This window comes from Raphanus sativus, chromosome 9 (assembly GCF_000801105.2).
Source record: "Raphanus sativus cultivar WK10039 chromosome 9, ASM80110v3, whole genome shotgun sequence".
In the NCBI taxonomy this organism is placed as follows: domain Eukaryota; kingdom Viridiplantae; phylum Streptophyta; class Magnoliopsida; order Brassicales; family Brassicaceae; genus Raphanus; species Raphanus sativus.
This window is the reverse complement of record NC_079519.1, coordinates 11,654,499-11,660,803: the sequence shown is the minus strand read 5'-3', so window position 1 is coordinate 11,660,803 and position 6,305 is coordinate 11,654,499. Positions and strand designations below refer to the sequence as shown.

The window sequence follows — 6,305 nt, the reverse complement described above, 5'->3', positions numbered from 1 at the left end:
AAATCATCATCTATGATAGCATTGACGTGGTGTTTCCTATTTCCTTCCCCTACTTCCTTAGAAGTTCCAATCCTCCTGATAGAGTCTTCAGTCTGGACAATCTGTGTCTCAAGTTTCTTAACTTGAGTGCAGATGGTGTCTATCCTCGTGGTCAGATTGTTGAAGACAGAATCAATCTTCCCATTGAAGTCTACTGTAAGCTTCTGCTGACCTTCCAGAACTCTATCAATCATGGCATCAAACTTACTCTCCTGGGTGGGTGGCGGTGGGTTTTGGTAAGCTGAGTTGCCGTAGTTCCTTGTGTTGGTGAAGGGTTTCTGATACTGTGAACTCTGGTTGTAGTTACTCTTCTGACCACTGCCAAAAAAGTTTCTGTTTCCACTCTGGTTTCCATATCTCTGAAATCCAGTACCTCCAATGTAGTTCACATCTTCCTCTGTATCATCCTCTCTAGCCTCTCCTTCTTCAGCTGAGCAGACTGGCTGCCCCAGAAATGCATGTAAAGCATCTATCTTGGCTCTGACTTCATTCATCTGGTCTTCCCCGATGGCTGCAACCGATTTCTTCTTGTCAGAGTCAGTGTTCTTGGTGCTGCTGCTGTTGGCTAGGTTCTCAATAAGTCTCACAGCCTCTATTGGATTCCTAGTGTTGAAGTTCCCCTCACTAGCAGTATCAAGAGCCATCTGATACCTTAAGGCGATACCTCTGTAGAAAGTGCTTAACAGCTGCACTTCATTGAATCCATGGTGTGGACAGTCTCGCTGGAAGAACTTGAATCTGATCCACGCGTCTTTAAAAGTCTCACTAGGCTTTTGCGCGAAAGTGGCGATTTTGCTTCTTAAGTCTTCAGCGCGTGCCTCATCAAAGAAATTACGCAGGAAGGCGTTTTTGATGTCGGCCCAGGATGTCAGTGATCCTGTAGGTAGCTGCTTGAGCCAGTGCGAAGCTTCTCCAATCAGTGAGTATTTGAAGAGCTTGCAGAGTAGGTAGTCCTCGGGGACTCCATCCATACGAATAGCAGCGATAAGATCCTCGAACCTCTCCAGATGGTCCATAGGATGCTCGTGTGATTGCCCAGAATAAGGTATCTGAGACACGAGAGAGTAGTACTGAGGCTTGAGCTCGAAGTTCGGCTTCTGAATCTCTGGAAGTCGAATAGCTGATCTGTTGGTGTAGTACTCGTCTGGACGGTTATAGTCTGCCAACGATCGTGTTTGAGCTTCTTCTGTAGCCTCAGCTTCAGGTTCAGGGATTATGTTTCCCTGTGCATCTAGCTTCTGACCTGTTGCATTACGCAGATTACCATCTTGGTCATACAGGTTTCCATTCTCGCCCTGCGTGAGAATAACAATCGCGACCATGCTTCGCGGAGTAGTGTCGATCGATATACGGTTAGAAGTATCGAACGATGCGGATCGGCGAACGGTATCGGTCGACGGTGTTGTCTGAGTGTCGGTCGACTGTTGAACGTGATTATCAGTCGACGGTAGTGCGGTTCTGTCGATCGATGCGGAGCGTAGGTCTTTGCGGATTGAGCGTTCCAAGTGTGCAGGATCCTCTGAGAATAATAGTTGATTTCCCCTGTTGCTTCTGGTACTGCTGGGCATGTACCTGAAAAGACAAGAAAAATTTAAATAAGAAAGGGGATAAAAGAAAAACCTAAGATTAATAAGATTAAATCTAATGGCGATCAAAGCTCCCCGGCAACGGCGCCAAATTTGATAGTGCTCAAATTACCTAGTAGAGCTTACTCTCTCAAATAAGAGGTACAACTGTAGTACTTAGGGATCGAATCACGAGGAGCTAGGGAACCAATTAAATAAAATCTACTAATCAATCCTAGGCAAGGTTGGTTTATATGATAGAAATGAAAATAACAATTCCTAAAATGAGCAAGGTAGTTGCTCTAACTAACAATATGATGGGTTGTTTAAATGTAATAAAGAGTGCTAGACATAGGGTTTCTATTCAGGAATGGAGATTATAATCTCTATAAATGCTTTAACAAGTTGCTTGCATGATACTATAGATCTCAGCCGCTTAACTCAAGTGAAGTATCACTGGTTAAAATATCTAGATCTCTGGCCACACCTTTCGCATGATGACACAGAAAAAGAGTCGGTCGATATCCTTTTGAGATATCGAGCGATACACCTTTCGCAGCGCCGATCGATTCACCTGTCGGGATATCGATCGACGGCTTCTAGATCTGCCTAGGCGCGAGCCGAATATGACCACAAGGTCTCAAGGAGGAACTGTCGTTCTTCTCAACGGGAGACATGCAAGCTCAAATGGATAATTCAAGATAATCAAAGATCCTAGTGATCTATGTTCTAGTTAGCTAATCTAAAACAAGCATAGGGTGCAATCCATTTGATGAGTATCACAACTTAGCAATTATAGTTTGGGGCTAATCCCACAAACCTATTTAAACCCTAGATCTAACAAGTAGACTACTCAGACATAGCTAAACAATTCATAACAATAGATAGATGAAAGAATTGCATAGATAGAATAAAGTAGAAATACAAAAGGAGATGAGAAATCTCTCCAATCTCTCTCAAACAAATAAAACTCTAGTCTCTCTCTCACACTTTCTGCTTTGAGGGTTGTTAAAAGCTTGGTTCTTTCGAAGGTTCAAGGTTGCCGTCAAAAACACTTAGCAGGAATATTTAGCATTTCCATTAGGTTAAAAACTCGTCAGGGGCAATCTCGTAATTTGGTGAAGTCTTGGTGAAGTAGTCGGCTAAACCATTTCGTCCTCGATATCGATCGACAACACTGAATGTGTATCGATCGATTATAATCTTCTAGTACGCGGATCTTCTTAGCTACATCGATCGACAACTCAAGATGAGTATCGATCGATTATAATCGCAATGTTGACTTCCGACTTAGTCTTGAATGGTCAACTCGGGTGTATCATCTCTTGCACTCCAAAATGCTCCAAAAACATCACTTTCTCACAAAATGCTCATGAACCTGAAAATATATCTAACAGGCTAGAAAACAGATTAAATATATAATAAAATACTAGTATACCATGGTTAAAAATGGGTAAAATCCATGGTATATCAAGACACCTCTTCGCTTTGTATCCTATATTCCCACATTTTCACACGCGGATGGAATCCATATATAGTAAACATTAACAAGGTAGATGCTACCCCGTTTCTCGTTAATAGTAATAAGTTTCGGGAAATCTTTATCCAATTCCATCTCAACTAACACTTTTGCATCACTCATACTAGTAGGATCAATGCGAGATTCGTGTCGGAATAGGTTCTCATAAACTTGAGGCAACATGAATTATTCTTAGTCTTGAGTAGCAACAATCAGGGATGTTCATCAAGTCAACCAACACATGAAGCGTATATATTCCAGAAATTTTGAAGAGCCTTCAAAATTCCATGGGATCTCACTCAAATTACCCTAAGGAGTGAATTACTCTCTCAAATAAAAGAATCAGTTATAGTACTTAGGGATCTAATCCACATAGAGGTATAGCACACAATAAATCATAGTCAGCAGTGATTAACTATGATTAATTGAAATAGCAGTGGTGAAAAAGTAATTGTTGGTTGATTGGATTGGAGTTTAGACAATAATGATACAGAGTTAAGCCTAGGATTTATATTCAAGTAATCTGGATTATATAGATACATATACTAAACATGCAAGATATATGAGAACTCAACATAAGCAATAGTCGATCAACTTCCGTTTGTTTAGACTATCTGTTGTCTAGATCTCCAGACCTCAACTTCCGTTTGTTGATCTGAAGAAAGTGTCGATCGATGATTCGTTAGGAATATCGATCAATACACCTTTCGAGTCTTCGATTGATTAATCTATATGATTATCGATTGATGGTTTTCTAGCAAGCTTTAAAGATCGGGTTGAATATGTTCACTAGGCTTCCTTAATCAACTTCCGTTTGTTTCTAGCAATCCTAGCTCAGAGAATCTCTTTTGGTAGAAGACTAATCCGTCGTTTGCGCCTAACTATTCTATTATCAGGGTTCTAGTTAGCTACTCTAGAACACAAGCATTTAACACAATTCTCATGATGAACATCTCGAGCAACTTAGCAATTCTATAGTTTGGGCCAATCCTTCATAACTTATTTGAACCATAAACCTAATTAAGTGAATTACTCAGACATAGCTAAGCAAAACATCACAATGAATAAATAAAACTGCATAGATAATATAGAATAGAAATCTGGTGTCTGCTCTTCTCTCCAACTCTAAAAACCTATAACCTTAGCTGTGAAAAATAAGAAGTATAAAAAAGTGTGTTTCCTAATATAATGGTAGAACACTTAAATATTAGGTTAAAACTCGTCAGGGGTATTCTTGTAATTTGGTGGAATCTTGGGCTTCAAGTCGACTGTGACCAAGTTAGGTTTCTGCGCATTCGCCATCGATCGATGGCACGATGTGTGCATCGATTGATTGTAATCTCTCAGTGTCGACCCACATGTGTTAGTCGATGGTCAGCTCGGGTGAAATCTCTAAAATACTCCGAAATACTCCAAAATTACCATCTTATTCCAAATTACTCTTGAATCTGTAAACATACTAAATAGACTCCAAAACATAATAATTATATCTTAAAACACTTATATAACATGGTTAAAACAGTTAAATTTCATGGTATATCACCATGATAGTACAAAGTGTAAGCAATCATATATATGACATACTCCTTTCCAAATAAACTATTGACGAGTAGGTTTGTGCGTGATACGAAACATAAAGAAAGAGTCACCAAGCTTCTTGTATATAGTCTTGCAACTTCTTCCTCAAATTCTATTAACCACAACATGCACAAGACCACATGGAGGTAGAAACTTACCGTCCAAAAGTTACAACTACTCCATGAAGAACACGTGCATTCTTATCACCTTGCATGGCTTCAAAAAAATAATGAAGTAAGTGTAACTCGTCGTGCCTTGGTTACATTCTCTTTTGGTGATGCTTACCATGATCAACTTTATATGTGGTACCAATGGATGCTTTTCATTTGTTGTTGGGACACCCATGTGAGTTTGATTGCAAAGTTAGTCACGACGGATACTTTATATGTTCAAATTTAACAAATGTAGTTTCACTTTGAAACCGTCAACTCCTCAACTGAAATCTCCACTAACAACTCAGATTTTACTAATGAAAAAGGCATAATTCGAAGCAGCTATGTGATATGAGGGCCATGTCATATTACTCATACCTAAACTTACACCACTAATCACAGAACAACACATCAGCATGAGTTTTCGACAATCAAACAAGAATTTTTAGATGTGTTTCCTAGTGATATCCCACCCAGCTTACCTTTACGAAGCAATATCAAACATCAAACTGACTTTGTTCCTAACGCGTCTCTTCCGAACCGTCCACATGATTGAATGAGTTCAAGGGAGGACGAGGAACTTCATAAACAAGTAGAAGCCCTTGTCTCCAAAAGGATCCTGCATGAAAGTCTAAGTATGTGCGCTGTAAAACCTTATTAATATCTAAGAAAGATGGCTCTTGGCGTTTATATGTTGATACTCGCACTTTTAACAAGATCATTGTCAGTTATCATTTTCCTATACTACGGTTATACAATCTCCTTGGCCAGATTGGGACTGCTCTTGCCTTCTCTAAACTTAATCTGCGAAGCGGCTAGCATCTTTTTTAAAACTCATTTAGGCTTTTTTAAATTGTTAGTCATACCTTTTGGCCTGTCTAATTCATCTAGTACATTCATGCGAGTTATGAATCAATCTTGGCGACTTTTCATTGGAAAATTTATGGTAGCCTACTTCGACGATATGATAATCTTTAGTTTTTACTTGAATATCATCTGCTCCATCTATGAGAGGTCCTCTTGGTCTTACGATGAGACAAGCTCTGTGCAACAATAAATACAGCTCCTTTGGTTCTCCCCAGGTTCTCTTTTGGATTATATTTTCTCCTCTACTGGACTTGCAGACCATCCCAACAAAGTTTTGGCAATACAAACATGGCCGCAACCTAGAGAACTTTTGGAGGCTCAAGGTTTCAGAGTTTGGCTTCATTTGACCTGTTATGTTAAAATAGTGTCACTTGTCAGACTTCTAAAGGCCAAGCTACTTATGTCCTCTACGTACATAAAAATGTTATAATCTGATATTTTTCGTCGTTGACCGTTTTTCTAAAATGGTTCATTACCATGCAAGCGTACAACTGATGCTGTACAAGTAGCCACTTTGTTTTTCCGTGAAATTTATTGTCTCTATGACCTTTATATTGTCATTTTTTTGGATTGAGGTTCTCGGTT

The 6,305-nt window shown here is 39.4% G+C and overlaps 1 non-coding gene across 1 annotated transcript; it reads left to right on the top strand.

The window, feature by feature from the left end:
* The first annotated feature begins 738 nt into the window (after nucleotides 1-738).
* LOC130500520 (small nucleolar RNA R71) lies at nucleotides 739-846 on the top strand. Its single transcript, XR_008939141.1, has one exon. It is a non-coding gene; the product is annotated as a small nucleolar RNA R71 (small nucleolar RNA).
* Nucleotides 847-6,305: the final 5,459 nt, after the last annotated feature.